Source organism: Callithrix jacchus, chromosome 6 (assembly GCF_049354715.1).
Source record: "Callithrix jacchus isolate 240 chromosome 6, calJac240_pri, whole genome shotgun sequence".
Taxonomy (NCBI): domain Eukaryota; kingdom Metazoa; phylum Chordata; class Mammalia; order Primates; family Cebidae; genus Callithrix; species Callithrix jacchus.
Genome location: NC_133507.1, coordinates 46,974,097 through 46,992,156, shown reverse-complemented (window position 1 = coordinate 46,992,156; position 18,060 = coordinate 46,974,097). Strand labels below are relative to the sequence as shown.

General features: G+C 36.4%; 1 protein-coding gene across 2 annotated transcripts in view; it reads left to right on the top strand.

The window, feature by feature from the left end:
* The window catches only part of PPP1R1C (protein phosphatase 1 regulatory inhibitor subunit 1C), a 144,512-nt gene that overhangs the window by 80,139 nt on the left and 46,313 nt on the right, over nt 1–18,060 (top strand). The gene's annotated exons all lie outside the window — the stretch shown is intronic.

Sequence of the window (18,060 nt, the reverse complement as noted above, 5' to 3'; positions counted from 1 at the left end):
ATTTGATCATAAACTGGGTCTAGTCTCAGCTCTGCAACTTGGCAGTGTGATGTTGATGTTCAGTAAGACACATTATCTACTTAAAACTTAGTTTCATCAAGAGTGGAATATGGGGTTGTACAAGATATAACTAGGGATCTAAGAATTTCAGTCTAGAAATTCAGAATTTCCAAAATAATGACAGATTTTTTTAACCCCTTATTTACTTCCTTAAAAATATTTTTCCAGAAGCCCTAATTACTCTTGCCAGTGTTGGCAGATGATCGCCATTTTTCTCTTGGTTTGTAAAGCAAAGCAGAATAAGTTTAATTTCAGGGAGACTGAATATGACGTGTTGCCTCATTGTCTTGTGTCAGGAGCAGCTCTAAGAAAATCCAACAGCTATTCGCTGTACATGTAACAGCTGTTGAAACAACAACTAATAATCTAGTTCAGATTCTGGATTTTTCCCAGAATTTTCTCCAAAATTGGAACCGCTAAAAGAAGACCCAGCAGTATCTTGACCAACATCAGTTCCAGGGAAAGCATCTCTTATTTCTCACACTGAAATGTTCCTGACTTGAGGTAGAGTCTGTCCAGTCCACTAGCTCATGTTTTTTTCCAGTTTGGTGCTTGGGCTGTGGGCCCAGTGGTTGATCATGCTCAATTTGTCCAGCTGAGTTTCAACTGCGTGAGAGGCCAGCTGAGCAGCTTCCTCTAGAGTCTGGAGAGAGGGCTAAATTGGGAGTGAAATTTCCCTCTGTATTCTCTCTAGATTTGGGGCCTATTCAGGGAGGCAGGATATAAATGAACACATTAATAGCTACTTTCAGTAAACTTCCTTCCTCATGAAGCTATAAAACACCATCTTTGCTTGTTCATAAGACTGCGGTACATAATACAATCGTCGTCATTGTACTTTATTCTAGGGTAGTTATTGAGACTACTAGGCATCTCTCTCTGAAGACAAGTTTAAATTTTAAAGATATTTCCCCCATTGTAAATGATTTTGTACTTTCAAGACACATCAGTTTTGGCATGAGTGGGCAACAAGGAAAGATATATGTTCACTCATTTAATTATTTCCTCTGTTTCCTGGAATAAAGAAAAAAAAAGAAAAGAAAAAAAATTATTTCCTCTGATCTATTTTAGATTTGCTTAAGCTAAATAAAGCAATACTGTTCTCATGTCCTCAGAGAATAATAGTATTATTTTTAAAGGAAAATCTTAAACTGAAAGTCTCAAGGGCCCACGGTGTTCATTATATTTATTTCTCAAATATCAAAAGAATGTGGGATCCTAACATTTAGGGAATTAGTCCTATTACACATTTTTGCATAAAGCCTTATACTGTCACGTCCCCTCAAGATGCTCATTTAATGATAATCATTTGTGGTCATAAGTTAATGGCTTGAGAGAGCACAGTAATTGTTTTAAGAGGATTTCAGGGTATTATTACAAGTCATGTAGGTTCTCATTTATAACCATTTATAACTTCTCTTGGAAGTCCCCTGCTTATGATAAAAGAAAACAGAAAGCTAAATCCACATATTTTATTTGGTTTACCTGTCCCTAAGAGCTAGAAATAAGTATTTTAAGACAAAATTAAACCATGGTAACCCATGGCATATTATGGGCACATTAAGAGGCTTCAGTTATAAGAAAGATGAATGAATAAAAGAAATGTTATTGAAATCTTAAATATGACACAATTGCTCTGAAATGTATAATTCTTCAAATTGCAATGGAATGGAACATGCAATTATTGAGTGTAAAAACATTTCCTGAGGGCACAGTGGTACATGCCTGCAGTCTCAGCTACTTGGGAGGCTGAGATAGAAGAATGGCTTGAGCCCAGGAGTTGGAGTCTATAGTGCACTATGGTCATGCCTGTGAATAGCCAGGCTGGCAACATAGTGAGATCCAGTCTTTAAAAAGAAATTATAAAATGAAAAAAGGAATTTGTACTCATGGATTCTTGTTCTACATCTTGTTGCCATTTGTGAATTTTTAAATGACAGATATTTAAATGTTTCAAGGTATCTATTAGGTCTTTGTCTCATGCTAAGTTTTCTTTTTCCCCGGTTGAAATATCTTGATGTCAATTAGTCAATTATACCTGTCATTTATTATTTTGCCTTCATTCTTGATCTTCTAATAAGCTCTACTTTGCCTATATTATTCTAGAAGTGCATCATTCCAAATAAACCTAATGGTTAAGATGTGTTCTGATCAGAAACTTGTGGAGACTTCAATTAAGCCTGAAACCTCCTTCAACACAGATATTTTAATTCTATTAAGGCAACCCAAGATCTTACCAGCTTTTTCTGGCAGCATTACATATTGTTGACAAATAGTGAGCTGACCATAAATTCAAAATGTCCAGGTATTTTACAGGTACAGATTTCCATATTATTCACCATGTATTTTTTATTTTGATGTCTTTTTTTTGGAGACAGAGTCTTGCTCTGTCACCAGGCTGGAGTGCAGTGGCGCAATCTCTGCTGACTTCAACCTCCACCTCCTGAGTTTAAGAGTTACTCCTACCTCAGCTTCGTGAGTAGCTGGGACTACAGATGTGCACCATCATGCCTAGCTAATTTTTGTATTTTTAGTTGAGACGGGGTTTCACCATATTGGCCAGGATGTTCTCAATCTCTTGACCTCGTGATCCTCCCCTGCTCAGCCTCCCAAAGTGCTGGGATTATAGGCGTGAGCCACCGCGCCCAGCACTTAATTTTTTTTTTAATCAAAAACTAAGACAATACTGTCATTTCAATTGAATTCTTTATTTTTGGAGACCAGCTGTTACATTGGCATGTCATATTTTATATCTTGATTATATGATTCATTCTATTTTCAACTATCTCAATTGTGAGTCATCACCGAAAAGATAAACCTATGCTGTTATTTTTAGCTGGTCCATGATAAATATATGAAACAAAACACAGCTAAAATAGAGCCCTGCAGCCCATATATCCCCCTCGAATCCATGTTGATCTCCTTGTTGCCACCATTTAACCATTTATCAAATAGATTTATTATATCAGGGTTCCATCCCTTCACCAGAGGTTATCATCAGCACTCCTATTAGATACATTGCTTTATTTCAGATATCTTGTGCTAACCATGAGTCATAAATTTATGATACATATTATGCATAAAAATGACAGAAGTTGAAGTTTGCATAGAAAGCAGACTTTTTCATAACCTTGTGTAATATAGTATTTCATGATTATATACATAGAAAGTTCAGATTATCAGAAAAATGATAGCTGATGACTAATACTCATGCACACTTCTCTGGTGTTTATACAGTGGTCAGCCCTGTAATTTACAGAACAGCCAATTAAATTATTGGGTTGGATAGCTTGAATCCTGTTTTCAGAAAAGCGGATTTGAATGTTAGGACAGGAAATGGCTGACTCATTTCTATCCCCATTTTGTGTGTGTGTGTGTGTGTGTGTGTGTGTGTGTGTGTGTGTGTGTTTTACTGGAATGCAAATGCCTTCTACTGAAGAAAGCTAAGTGCTATTGATTTAAACGGAAATTTGAACATTAAACAAAGCAGCTGACTTAAAAATGACTTTGTAGGGCTGGGCCTGTTAGTATTGCATTACCATTCTTAATGCATAGCCCGTCAGATTTTTCATTTACTTTGGAAAAACATCTTTTTCCTCCCATTCTTTGTAATTTCTTGTAAAACTTTCAGTGTCTGTATATTTTTCTTCTATGTCAAAAAGACTTTTTCTGGTATGTCAAAAAGACCTTTGAATGCTTACAGCATTTTAACACATAAGTTTTTTTCTTTCTCTCCAAGGATGGCTGTGATCTTGATATTATTTTTTTCAACCTCTTCTCATAATAAAACGATAAATACAAATACAGAATAAATCAGAGCAAATCAGCCAGGCCCAATAAGAAGGCTAACATGGATTTTGGAGGGTGGAAGATGAAAGTGGCAAGAATGGCAAGAATAAGACGTACTTCAGGTCACCAACTAAAGCATGATCTTCCAATCAGGGAAAACTGCTGATCATGGTAATTTATGAGACTAAATACAAAAGGACATGGACTTCGGTGGACAAGCCATCATGGTTCAAACCTCAATGTCACCACTTGTTAGCTGTGCAACCTTCAGAAAATCAACGGATTGTTAACCCCAGAAAACAACAACAAAGAAAAATATATTCAAATATGTCAGGTGTATTTGGGAAGTAGAAATGAAGATTATGACCAAGATGCACAGTTATGGCAAGCCACATATGCATCTGCAGAGGAAAGGGAAAAGGGAAGCTTTTATTGGCACAGGGAGAAGTTCATGTAAGCTGCTTGGAAACAGAGTTTATTGGTTTTGGGCACTCAGACCCAGAATTGGTATCAGTTAATTGCCAATATAATTAAATGGCAACTTAATTGCATTGCTGGACATACCTGCCCAGTAACGGCTGCAGATGCCATCACTGAACAGTGTTCTTTTGAGAACATCTTATCTGAATTGCAGAAGTCCTAAAGAAAGTATTTCTTTTGAGGTTATTTTAGAAAGTCCCTGAGACAGTCTTTATCTCAGCCATACAAGCGTGAACTCTTTCTTTTCGCTTTTGTGTGTTGGACCTGACAAAAAAGCGATTTTATCCTAGTATCTGCAACTTTCACACAGTTAGCCTGTCTCACTTCTCTCATGGGGAAAATGAAAATGATGCTTACCACACAGGATTACTGTAGGGACTGAATGAAACAAACTGTGCAGGGAACATGCTTAGATCAGGCACTCAATATGTGGAACTATTTTGAATAATTATTTGGGCCCTGGATTGAGAGTGATAAACAGTCCTCGATTTCTGCTTCACCCTGCAGCATGAAGGAATGATTTTGGGAGAGACAGAGGAGAGGTGAGAGCACTTCCAGGAGAGTAAAATGGCTTTATTCTTATCCCAGTAGGAATTGAAAAGTCAGATTTAATATATCTAGATCTAAAATACACACAGATTATCACACTTGCAACATTCACTCCATTTTTATTTAGCACCAAGCCTCAGACAGATGTGTGAAGTTTATCTTCAACATTTTGCTTCCTTTTAAACAAATGTGGCTTTTCCTTCATTTCACCTAGCTTCTGTCCTCAGACACCATGTCCCTTATTTTCCAACTATTATAACATTCCTGTCAGAGGTACTTATATTTAAATTAATAAGCCTTATAATTCAAAATAGCTGAAGAAAAAGGTGAGAGCTGATGGTAAATTTTGGGGTGCTATAGCAGATTATGCAATAAATATTTCTTTTCAGGGGGATGAGCAGGAAATCATCACACCATATAAATGCTGCCCATACTTTGGCAACATAGGTAAATTAACCGTGACTGTGTTGGAATGTGACCAATTCACTCTTCCTGATTTCAAACCTCCTTGTAATTATGACTCAAAAAACTCTCAAAAGGAATAGATCAGCTGTAATATCCTGCTCTCATTACCCATTGCACATTGAAAATTGAGGTCAGGAAGAGAAGGCAGCAAGATCTCTTGTGGTTCTCGTCAGGCCATCTCCACCACACTAAATTCCTTTTAGAAACACTCCTGACCCTCTGCGGGTGTTCTTCAGGTATTCATCACATTTGCCTTTCTAAATCTTGGCTTTTTTGTTTGTGTTGGCTTAGTTTATTTACTGTGTAGGGTGGGGCTTATTTATGCAACTCAGGAAACATTTTAACAGATTTCTAGATAAGAAGGAACATTCTGAATATATACAAGCCTTGCTTTCTTTTTTTAAAAAAAACCCATGTATGCTCCTATTTCCAGACCCACTTCCTTTGCTTCTCTTTAATTTCTTCCCCTGAGTTTTATGCTCATCTTTCCTCATATCTTTGGATGTGGAGGGTGGGGTCAGGTCCGAGAAGCAATTTGAGGATGTACCTTTCTTGAAAGTCACTAAGATGTCTTTTTTTGAAGATCAACATTGAGAGAGAATGAAGGAAGAGGCAAATACCAGCAAGTATGAGTGAACTTCATCTTGTATGATGTTGTCGTGGATTACTAGGTTAAAAGGGTCTAAAAGATCTTGAGATAAATCAAATTGCAAATTTAAAATCGAGTCCAGCAACTTAATTAATTTCATGGGATTCCATTTAAACATTTGAAAAGGAGAACACCATTTGTCAATATGGTTCCATTCATTTGTCTCTATATATTTACCTATTTTAAAATTAATCTTTTAAATTTATATTTCTCTGTATAAATAACATAACAGCTTTTAAAATTGTTTTCTATTTGAGAAACAGGGTAAAAGACAAACTTTTGCATTTGGTTTGAATAATTGAATCAAAATCGGTTTCTTTAAATATTTCCCAAATATTCAAGTGGCAATATTCAATTGTGTGAGTACTAATAACACACTGCCACAATCACTCAGGAGCCGCTGCCATGTATGAAATGCTGCATTCAACTGGCGTGGATGCAGAGGTGAAAATCAAAGCCCTGGCCCTGTGGGAGACCAGTCTGGGGGAAGCAACGTACAAGTGGATAGAGCATGCCACCTTAAGTCCTTTAATAGCGATTTAGACAAAGACATCTGGGGATGGGAGGAGATTTGCTGTAGGCGTACTGGGCAGGAGGGTAAGGCCACTTTCAGATCACAGAAGGCACAGTCATATTTACACATAAGTCTGGAGAGTAAAATGGAGGTTGTTTTAGAAAGTCCCTGAGGCAGTATCTCAGCCATACAATCATGAACTCCTTTTTGCTTTTTGCTTTAGTGTGTTTGGGCCTGACAAAAAAGCGATCACATCCTACTATCTGCAACTTTCACAGGGTTAACCTGTCTCACTTCTCTCATGGGGAAAATGAAAGTGATACTTACCATACAGGATTACTGTAGGGGCTGAATGAAACAAATGTGTAGAGAACATGCTTAGATCAGGCACCCACAATTGGAAAAGTGGCATGCATGGCTCATACCGTTACCATTCCTTGGGCTCATGCAAACTTGCGAAGCATTTAAGATGATGCTGTAATGTGAACAATTAAATTCTGCATGGACCATCACGAAGACCTTTGCTGCCACGCAAAGACTAAATAGGTCTCACTAATGAGACTATGTAGATAATATCACTTTCCAAAGCATTTGAAGTTCTTGTTCATTTGATTCCATTTTGGAATTTCTGCTTCACATCTTTGTCTTTGTTCTTAATAATATTACCTTTTAAAACAGAATTAAATCCTAACCCAAATTCCATGTTTTAAAGTTAGATTTTATATATTAGAACAGGTTTGGATTTAAAGAAACATTTTGAAGATAGTACAGAGAGTTTTCCTATGCCCCATATCCAGTTTTCCCTATTATTTATGTCTTGTATAGTATGGCACAGTTATAATTAGTAAATCATACTTGTATAAGGCAGTTCTTGCACTGCTATAAAGAAATAACTTGAGACTGGGTAATTTATAAAGAAAAGATTTATAATTGGCTTATGGTTCCACAGGCTGTATAGGAAGCATGATGCTGATACCTGCTCAGCTTCTGGGGAGGCTTCAGAAAACTTATAGTCATGACAGAAGGTGAAGGGGGAGCCAGCACTTTCCATGGTCGAAGTAGGAGGAATAGAGGGAGGGAGAGGTGCTACACACTTTTAAACAACCAGATCTCACAACAACTCACTCATTCACTATCAAGAGAACAGCACTGGGAAGATGGTGCTAATCCATTCATGAAGGACCCACCCCTATGATCCAATCACCTTATCAATATGTAGACATTGTTATTAACTAAAGCCCATATTTTCTTTGTATTTGTTTAGTTTTTTCCAACGTCTTTTTTTCTGTTCCAGGAATCTATCCAGCATATCCACATTATGTGTGGTTTCATGTCTTTTTAGGCTCATCTGGGCTGTGACAATTTCTCAGACTTCCCTTGTTTTTGGTGACCTTAAACATTTAAATGAATACTTGTTAGGTATTTTCTAGAATATCCCTTATTGGGATTTGTCTGATGTTTTTATTGTTACTAGATTGGGGTAGTGGTTTTTTGGAAGAAAGATGGTAGAGATAAAGTGACATTTCATACCATGATATGAAGGGCACATACTATCAATGTAGTTGATTGCTGTTAATTTTGACCGTGATCACCTGACTGAGGTCGTAGTTTTGGGGATTCTTCACTATAAAGTTATCCTTTTTCACTCCCTTTCCATACTGTACTCTTTGGAAGGCATTCACTGTATGTAGTATTATAAGAGTAGGAAGCGGGGCTCTACTTCCCTGAAGGAAATGTCCTGTACACACATAAATCATTTGGAATTCTTCTGCACAGATTTGTTTCTCCTCCCCCATTGACTGATTTGTTCATTTATTTTCATGAGTATGAACACATAGATACTTATTTTATACTTTGGATTATAACTCCATACTGTATTATTAATTTTGTTGCTCAAATAGTTCCAGTTTTGGCTATTAGGGGATTTTCCATTGACTCCTGTGTCCCATTTACACTCCCCATTAATATCAGGGTGTTGGTTTGTTTTAGCATGTCCTTATTTCTGGGGCTGAAAGATACTCTAGGCTCATTTTATGTATTTCTCATCCTAGTCCTAAAATCAGCCTTTTCTCCAAGGAGCCCTCAAATATAATTTTAATTCCTGTTTGAGTCAGTATACCAAAAATATATGTTTGAATAAGCATGTGGTTACTAAAAATGGAGAAATCTAACTCCTTGCAAAAATGTGTGTACACCATGTCCATTAGTGTTGAAGCTATCGGCATGCTAAGATGTACACACTTCACTCGTACTAACACTCATAGGAGTTTCAGGAAGTGAAAACGATTTCTCATCACTAGAATAGGCAGATGCCATTTCTATGGACTTGTTCTCCTTTGTTTTATACCTAATGGAGTATTCCCTGATGTTTTCTGAGATGAGATTTGTATTACCCCTTTATAAATGTGGAATTAATAATAGATTGGAGGCCTTCTCGATGATTAGCTGTTTGCTTTACTTAAATCAAATCAAAGATTTAAAAAAATGTTTATAATATCTTATAGTTGTGTAGTGCTTCAATATATACAATATGCTTTTGTATAATTATTTGGCTTTTACAAAAAACTAGGAAAGGTAACTAAGATAGTTTATTTTAGAGGAAAGTGAGGATTACAGAAGAGCAGAGTTCCCGTGTCAATTATCCTTCCCCTTTACAAAACTAAGTCATAACCCAAGCCTTTTTTTAGGGTGTCCTATGAAGTTCTGTTAGAATAGCAAGGGGCTTCCTTTTTTCCATTTGCCCATCTATCATGTTTGCCCTGACTAAAATACAGAGGTCCTGCAACCTTATAACTTGATGGCAAGTTTTTACAAGATCTTTTTATACTACTGTTTTTACAAAATGCTTAGTACCTTTGTTTTTTACAATTTTTGTATTTTAAACTCATGTTATTGATCCTTATGTAATAACAATTTTGTACTCCACCCAAGCTTGCCTTTAATCTTGTCTCTCTCTAGTTTTTCCTCCCTCTCCCAGACAGCTGACCACACAAATCTGACTCTTTGTTTTACATTCCTTCAAGTATTCACTAATTACTTTAGAGCAAGTCTCTGGAAATGATGTGCAGGGCTCTTGATGACCTGGCTTCTTCACTCTTGTCTAGCCTGACCTCCGGCTGCAGCCTCCCTTTCTCCATGCTGAGCTGCATTAAGTTCTTTGAAAATAATACGTGGTTTCTGGCCTCCGTGCTTTTGTTCTGCAGTGTTATTTACACAAAGGTGTTTCTTTGTCTGCCTTCCTCCCAATTCTAAATTCTTTTAGTTGTGCTTCTTTGAGACTGAGAATGCATCTTACATACCCATATATGTGATATCTGTAATTCCTTCTAGTTAGACTGCAGAGTCCTTGAGGGCAGGGTCCATGTTCTATTTGTCCTTCAGGAGCATTCTAATTTTTCTTCTATTTGTATTTTAGAAGGCTCCTAGTCAACAGTGAATCAGTGAGTGAATAATCTGTATGATTTAAAAATAAGCGTACATTGGCTTAGTTTTAGCCACATTGATCAAAATTATGCATTCATCACTGACTCACACATTCATTCTAGACTCTAATAAAATGCTTACTATCTGCCAGATTATTTTAGGCTCTTTTAGTTCAAGATAAGCTAATACAGGCACTGTTTATATGAAAAATGTGGTCAAATGAAAAAGAAAGTTATGTAAAAAATACTTGTAAGTTCCCTGAGATTGATATGGACAATGAAATTTGAACACAGACAAGGAAATATCTGGCTCTTCCTGTCACAGCTAGGGAAGACTGTACAAAAGAAATGAATGGCATCTGTAAGTTGAGGGAGGAGTGAGCTTTTGCTAGAGAAGTAGAAGGGGTGGATTCCAGAAAGAGGGTTTCACAGACCTAAAGGCACAGAATGTGAATGGGCACATAAACTTTGAACACTGTGGACTGGAGGCAGAACCTGTGGAGGAGAAAAAACTGAACAGATGCAGTGGACTTGTCAGAGGTCTCCTGTGTCCTGTGCACAGAAGTTGGGATTTTTATCCCAAGACAATAGAGCACTTCTAGATAATTTTGAAGATTGCTTGATATGTTGCAGTATTTCTTGTGAGTGCTTTGAAGATTTGGGGCCAGGGCTAAAGGACAACGTTGTTGATTCACAGAGTTAGTTTTAAAAAATTAGTCTAAGATAGGTTGTGTTTGCCTCAGTTTATCTGCCTGTTCCCAGTGCTCTTATTTATACAAGAATGGACAACTGCTGGCACCAACCTTTCTTTTTCTTTTATGCATTTAGATTTTCTAAGTAGTAGCTATGACTTAGAGATGTCAAAATACTCATCATATTATCTTCCAAAATAGATCAGTGGAAATCCCTGTAAAACGTGTTAAAATATAAAAAACGTCAAGATAAATTGAGAAATTGGTTCTTAGTGGGGCAAACTTAAGATAAGATTACATTCTTCACAAACTTTTGCTGGTCTATAAAGCTCGTCTAACATTTTCCTTCCTAAGACCTTATATTCTTGCCCGAACTTCAAAAAGGAGTCTGATCTGCAAGAAAAAAATTTAAGAACGGTTTTATTAATTCCTTTCTCAATAGGTTGTCATGACAAAATACCCAGCACCTCAGTTGTGGCTGAACTAGCTACACTCTTTCTGTTAAGTGTTTTCTGTGGGACAGTCAAAGATACCAGCAGTGCTATCAAACAATATACAAATATTTATTAAACTTGTACTCTGTGCAGCATTCCCAGATCTGTGTTCCTTTAAACAAATGAACTACCAAATTCTAATCACCATAGGTCAAATTTTGAGGAAGGTCTACAGTTTGGGATTTTTCATTAAGAGAAAAAATACCAAGTGGGATAAGAATGTTCAAAGGTTACAGTTTCTGGAAATTACTATGTGCACAATATAAAAGTTATATGATAAGCATTAAATTTATGATCTGTATTCTACATTGCATCTTTTCTGGTATAATTACCTATGGGAGCTATGCTGTATTTTCATTATCCTTGGTAGGTATGCTGAAACCATCATTTTATTATTTTTTATGTATAAATTTGCCACATTTTATTTTCAAAGCCAAACTTAAAATTATTTTAATTGACTGCCAACAGGCTATCTCAGGGAAGGATTCTCCCATGCTTTCACACATGTAATATACACAATACAATTGATAGAGCCTCTGAGAGCTTGAAATGGTCGTCATTTGTCTCCTGAATATGAGGCCATCACTCAGCATATTACTAAATGTTTAATTCTTAAAAGCTGATTGGTCCTTTTAGAACATGGTAGTCTAAGAACAAATGAAAAGGAAGTAGGAAGTCAGAAGTGAGGCGTAAAACGGCTGCATATGTGCAAGCTGGATGCCTAATGAGCAGAGGCAGAAACACACAAAATTTAAACACCATCACTGTGTAGCACAAAGATGATCAGAACAATGATTCAGAGTCACTAAGAAAATAATTGCCTATTTCTATTATAACTGATATTTTAAAGGGCAGGAAAGTGGTTTGAAGCCCACTTTTCAAAAGAGTTTTAAAATTCTTTCTGATTGTTGACTCTGTGCACTACTCTGTCCATTTCAGTTTAAACCATGAAGTCTGAGCATCCTACTTCAAATTTTGCAGTTTCCTTTTGGGTTTCAATTGATACTCTTGAGATGATAGACTTTGCCTCAACTTACAGTACTTCCATGAAAAAAATATATTTTATGTGTCAAAAATGATCACTGCATGATAATGCTCACATTGTGTAAAAATAGGTCTCAAAACAATTTTTTTGTGTGGTAAATATAAAAAAAATTTTTTAAATAGTTTAAATGTATTTATTTTTAGTATATGCTTATAATGTACTATTTTTTCTTTTGATTCTACATTTAGCCCCATAGCTTATTATGTTGATTTTTGCCTTGAAAAAAACACTGTGATGGTAGGAATTAGTCTGAATCTTTTTTTTTTTTTTTTTTGAGACAGAGTTTCGCTCTTGTTACCCAGGCTGGAGTGCAACGGCGCGATCTCGGCTCACCGCAACCTCCGCCCCCTGAGTTCAGGCAATTCTCCTGCCTCAGCCTCCTGAGTAGCTGGGATTATAGGCACGCGCCACCGTGCCCAGCTAATTTTTTGTAATTTTTAGTAGAGACGGGGTTTCACCATGTTGACCAGGATGGTCTCGATCTGTTGACCTCGTGATCCACCCGCCTCGGCCTCCCAAAGTGCTGGGATTACAGGCTTGAGCCACCGCGCCCGGCCCGTCTGAATCTTTTAGAACAGTTCTTAATATCTCTAAATTTATCTATAAATCAAGAATTCTGAACTTCTATAACAGAAAAATGTGACAGAAAGAGAAATCCTCTCTTTGTCTGTTCATCTTTTTTAAAAAATGCAAGCAAGAAGCACTTGTTCCTGCCTTTGATGTTACTGAAGAAATTTTATTTATATATATATAAATTGGGGGAATAGAGGGAAAGAGCATTGAATCTGTGATTCCTTACACTGCTCTCGTTTATGCTTTAAGTCCTGCTGGTTAATGAAGTCAGTCAGAACTCTCCCAAACCCTCTAACTCTACCATTATCTTTTGATATAATTCCCTCTTTGTGCAATAAATTAATTAGCACTTTTCCAATAATTTTCTTCAAAATACCTTTCTATTAATCTTTCTCAATTATGTATGCCTGTAGTATGTTGCTTATGCTATTTTCTTCAACATTTTAATTTTTCTACTATTAAGAAACTTAATTGGATTTTTAAAAACACACCTGTAAATCCTACCATGAAGTAATATGGGAGAGAGGGTTGTTTGCCAAAGGTTCTTAGCCTATCTGATAATGTTGATCCCTGTATACTCCTTTGTACCAGTCTTATTCATCCTAAACTCTGTAGAAATAATAATGGAATTCGTTTTTCTTTGGGCCTTTCTTAGAAGATGGTAGGCAGTGTCATTTGATTATTATTAATTAATTTTCTGTAATTACTTGGGCACACAAATGTGTCCTAGACATAATGCCTCCAAATTTTTTTTAAAGTACTATGTGAATATCCATTTGTATAAATAAAAACAAAAACACTCTTTTATGGCCTCAAAGAACCTCAAAGAATGACAAAATAGGTTTCAAGTTTCAGATAATTTAAACATTGCTACATTAAACTGTTTGCTTTTGCGTAACATAAAATGTCATAAACTTAAATGATTTTTTTGGATTAAGATAAATTTTGTAGAGCAGAACCATGATAAAAACGAGAAACACCTGATAGTCTTAATTTTTATGTGAATTAATTTTAATTAACATATAAACGTTTTGAAATTATCTATGGAAAATATCCCAAAAGTAAATATCACAGGGCCTCACTGGCAATGTCAAAGCTTTATTTCACTTTATTAAGATTAATTGTTTAATCACCACATGTCCCATGTTTGACTTGTAAGGACAAACCAAAGAATTCTTTGCATCTATATCAGCATCCTTAGCTTTTCAGACAGCCATTTTAATCCCTTCTGATCTCTGGGATAAATATATTTTTTCGCATAATTATATAATTACTCAATAGACCAGAGCAGATCCCATGGAGCCACTGCAGTGTGTGCTGTATTAATAATGTTCTGTTCTACCCCTGATAATTGGCCAACACAGCCTCCTAGGAGTGTTTTTATCTCTTGAATAAACACTACATAGGCAAGGAGGGTTGACTCAGTATTTTCTTCATTGGCAGTGAAAACAGGAGCGCTTCACATTCAATGCTCATTACATCATTTTAAAAAGAGCACAGTGCTTGTGACCCTACAGCTCCCTCTGCTGGTTCGCAAAATTTAAAAAGTACAAGTAGAAAAGAATATTTAAGAACTGAAAGCGTGGCTGGGCTGCTGGGCGCGGTGGCTCACGCCTGTAATCCTAGCACTTTAGAACCCAAGGCGGTGGATTGCCTGAGGTTAGCAGTTCGAGACCAGTAGCTAACATGGTGGTAAACCCCCGTCTCAACTAAATGTACAAAAAAATTAGCTGGGTGTATGGCGCACACCTGTGGTCCCAGCTACTCCTGAGCCTGAGACAGGAGAATCACTTGAACCAGGGATGCCGAGGTTGCAGTGAGCCATAAGCCAAGATCATGCCACTGCATTCCAGCCTGGACGAAAAGAACCAGAGCTTCTTAGGAGGAAAATGTGCCATTTTTGATATGAAATGGGCTTAAACTAAAGAAATAAGCAACAGAAAGGCTTATTTTTATTATTATTAAGTTGTGAGCCACCTTGCTCACCATCTGTCTTTAATCAACCATTATGTATTCCTGCTGTGTCTTACTTTTTGCAATAAAAAGCAGGCTCCAGATAGAGTAGGCAGGTAATTTTTTCAGGACTACCCTAATCGAAGTGAGCTTCATGAGTCTATCAGTCCCACATTAACAGCTCTATTCCTTCATAAGGTAGAGGATTATTCATTGAGGTCCTTAAGATACCTTTACTCCATATAAAGGAGAGGCAAATGAAAGACGTAAAGAACTTAACGTCTTCTTCAGACTGACCAATTAAAATTTTGTGCATCTCATCTTTCTGGTATTGACAACCACCTTCATTTGGAAAAGGAAAAAATAGCAGAAAGAGGGAGAACTGGAGTAGGAGAAACGTGGACTTAAATCCCAGCTCTGACAATTTAAATCTGTGTATTCTTCTTCCAGCTGTTTATCCTTTCTACTCCTTCTTGTTCATATCTGTAATTTGAAGATAATAATCTCAGAGAGTCATTTTGAGTGAAAAATAATGTATGTATAGTGCTCAATATGTAGCAGGTGCATTTTAATTGTAGTAAACACTACTCCTGAGAAATCTGGGTTTCTGTCCCAACCAGCAGAATGACCCAGAGAGTGTCAAAGAGAAATCATTTTCTTTCCAAAACTTCTGGAAGTATGGCAAGATAACATACGGTCAATCATATAAAATACTTAGTTTTTATTTAAAGAAGTTAATGTGATGTGACTTTTCCATAGTTACACAATCTAAAATCAAATTCTATTTGTTATCTGATATGGAGACAAGATCAGAAACATAGTTGACTCTACGGAATTATTGGTTCCAGAAACCATTAAATCAGGCTATAAAAGAAGCTATGTAAACACTATACTCTGATGAAGAGGATTTAGATAATGAGTTGTAGATGTTGTCATAGATTATTACAAATAAATTCATGTCTCTGATAGCTTTCTACTGCTACTTATATAGAAAATGTGTTTATTTTAATATATTAGGTTTTGACAAGACAGTAAACAATGGTTTTATAATCTAATAGCTAGATAAGGAAAAAGTGGTTTGAGCCTGATGTTTTACATATTCTGAGCAACAGTTTGCCTTCAGATAATGCTGTGCTGTGTCTCATTCCCTGTACACAGGTTAGATTATTTTTTATTATCAGGTAATAAAAAAATAATAGAGGTGGTATAAGTAGTGGCTAAGTGCAAAAATCTGAAGTCAGAAAATCTGAGTTTGAATCCTAGTTCCATTTAACTGTCTGACCTTGAGAGAGTGGGTTGGATGCCTTATCTGTACTTCATTTTCTTCGCTTCTAAAATGGAGTTAATAAAAGTGTGCACTTTGTATCAGTTTCCAAGGACTGCCTTAACAGATTCCCACAAACTTAGTACTTAACACAAAAGAAATATTTTCTCTCGCAGTTTGGGAAGCTAGAGTTCTAAAAACCAGTGTGGCCATGCTCACACTGAAGGTTATAGGGAAGGATTCTTCCTTGCCTCTTCCAGTTTCTGGTGGCTCCAGGTGTTTTCCACATGTTCTCAGGTGTGCCTGGGAGTTTAACTTGTTTCTGTCGCACTCTTCACGTGGCCTGCTCTTCTCTGTCTGTTTGTGTTGTTTCCTCTTCTTATAAGGACACCGGTTATTGGATTTAGAATATTGGCTCCTTCATCCTGTCGGGCCTCATTTTAATTACATCTGCAAAGACCTTATTTTCAAATGAGGTCACCTTCTGAGGTTCCAAGTGGACATGGACTTTTAGAGGACACTATTTAACCCATTACCTACCTCACTGTGTTGTTTTGAGGATTAAATAGGTTGCTGTACATAAAGCATTAGGACAATGCCTGTTGGAGAAGTTTTAGTTAAGGTGACTTCTCACATTCCATGTATAGTTCAAGCAGTTTCCAGCTTCACCTAAGATACAGATGGCCCACTGCACAGCTGCTCGATAGCACATCCCCCAGTGGCCTGCTCTATCTTAAACTTAAGCCATCTAAAACTGCTTTATGTTCATCCCCAAAGAAAAGCCATTGGATCCTCCAATTCCTGTAAATGATATCACTATCCCCCATTTGCTCAGATTCAAAGCCTCAATATAATTCATAAGGACTTCATCTCCTTTGTTGCCATAACTAATCAACCATTTGGTCCTGTAGAGTGGATCTTGAGAGAAGTTCACTTGTTATATTTTCACTTCCCCTTTTCCAGGTCAGGATCTCTTTAACATTTATCCAGAAGAAACAAAACAAAACAAAAAAATAGAATAATACTGTAACATAATACATCTTGTAAATACACATAAACACTCATTTCAGATAGAAACAGAACTGTATTTCCTTTAATTCAGATGATATGCCTATTTAATGACAAAGAAAATGTGAAATATAATATACAGTAAGTTAGCCTCATTTAGTGGCTCTGCATGCAGACTGACTCACTGTAGAAAAGGAGAAGCTCTAAAGGGAAAAAAAGAAAATATTAACTATGCTTCTAACCCACAAAATTAAAATAAAGCCATTTTAATATGCATTGATTTTGTTGAGACATTTTATAGCTCTGGCCTCAGTTTTTTTATCAGTAAAATATGACCTTGAGAAAGTTATTTAAATTCTCTAATCTTAAAGATGCCTATTCACAAGGTTTTCATAAAAATTAAATAAGAAAACTGTATGTAAAATGCTTCAACATAGTACTATGTCTTTCATTTGTGGTCAGTAAATACTAGTTATTACATATAATTTTACCATCATATTGACAAAAACTCTTTAAAAGTCTTGCACTTATTTGGTTGCTGCTTCATGTGATTAGCTTCATTTAAAGCATATTTCCATGCATTTCAGCAAGGCAATGCGGTTTGGGTGCAGTGTGTGCAATTGTTGGGAAGCATTTGGTTTCTACATCTTTAGCTGCTATTGGGCAAATGCAGAGGTAAGTAGTGCACCTTTCTGAGCATAGTGCCAACTAGTGTCCATATTTATAAAAAAGGAGGTTAAAGGGAATGAGAAAGAGCACACAGTAAACCATTCAACAAATAGCGGCTATTAGTATTATATAATTTTTTTCAAGTTTCAGTTTCTAGGTGAATACAAATGATAGCTTTAACCTCTTTTCAGACTTCTTTCAAAGAGAAGTTTCAATACATTGCAGTTGCAGGAGTTACAGGAAGTAGCTAAACATAGAGGAGTAGAAAATTGTGATGGAAACTCTTGAAATCCCAATATTTCTATTGCTAGATTAATCAACATATATTCAGCACTTACTGAGTGTTGATTCTGAAGAGCATTGATCAGATAAAAGAGATCATTTAGTGAAGCTAATGAGAGAGCCTTAATTCAAAAGTACAGCTAGCAGAGTTA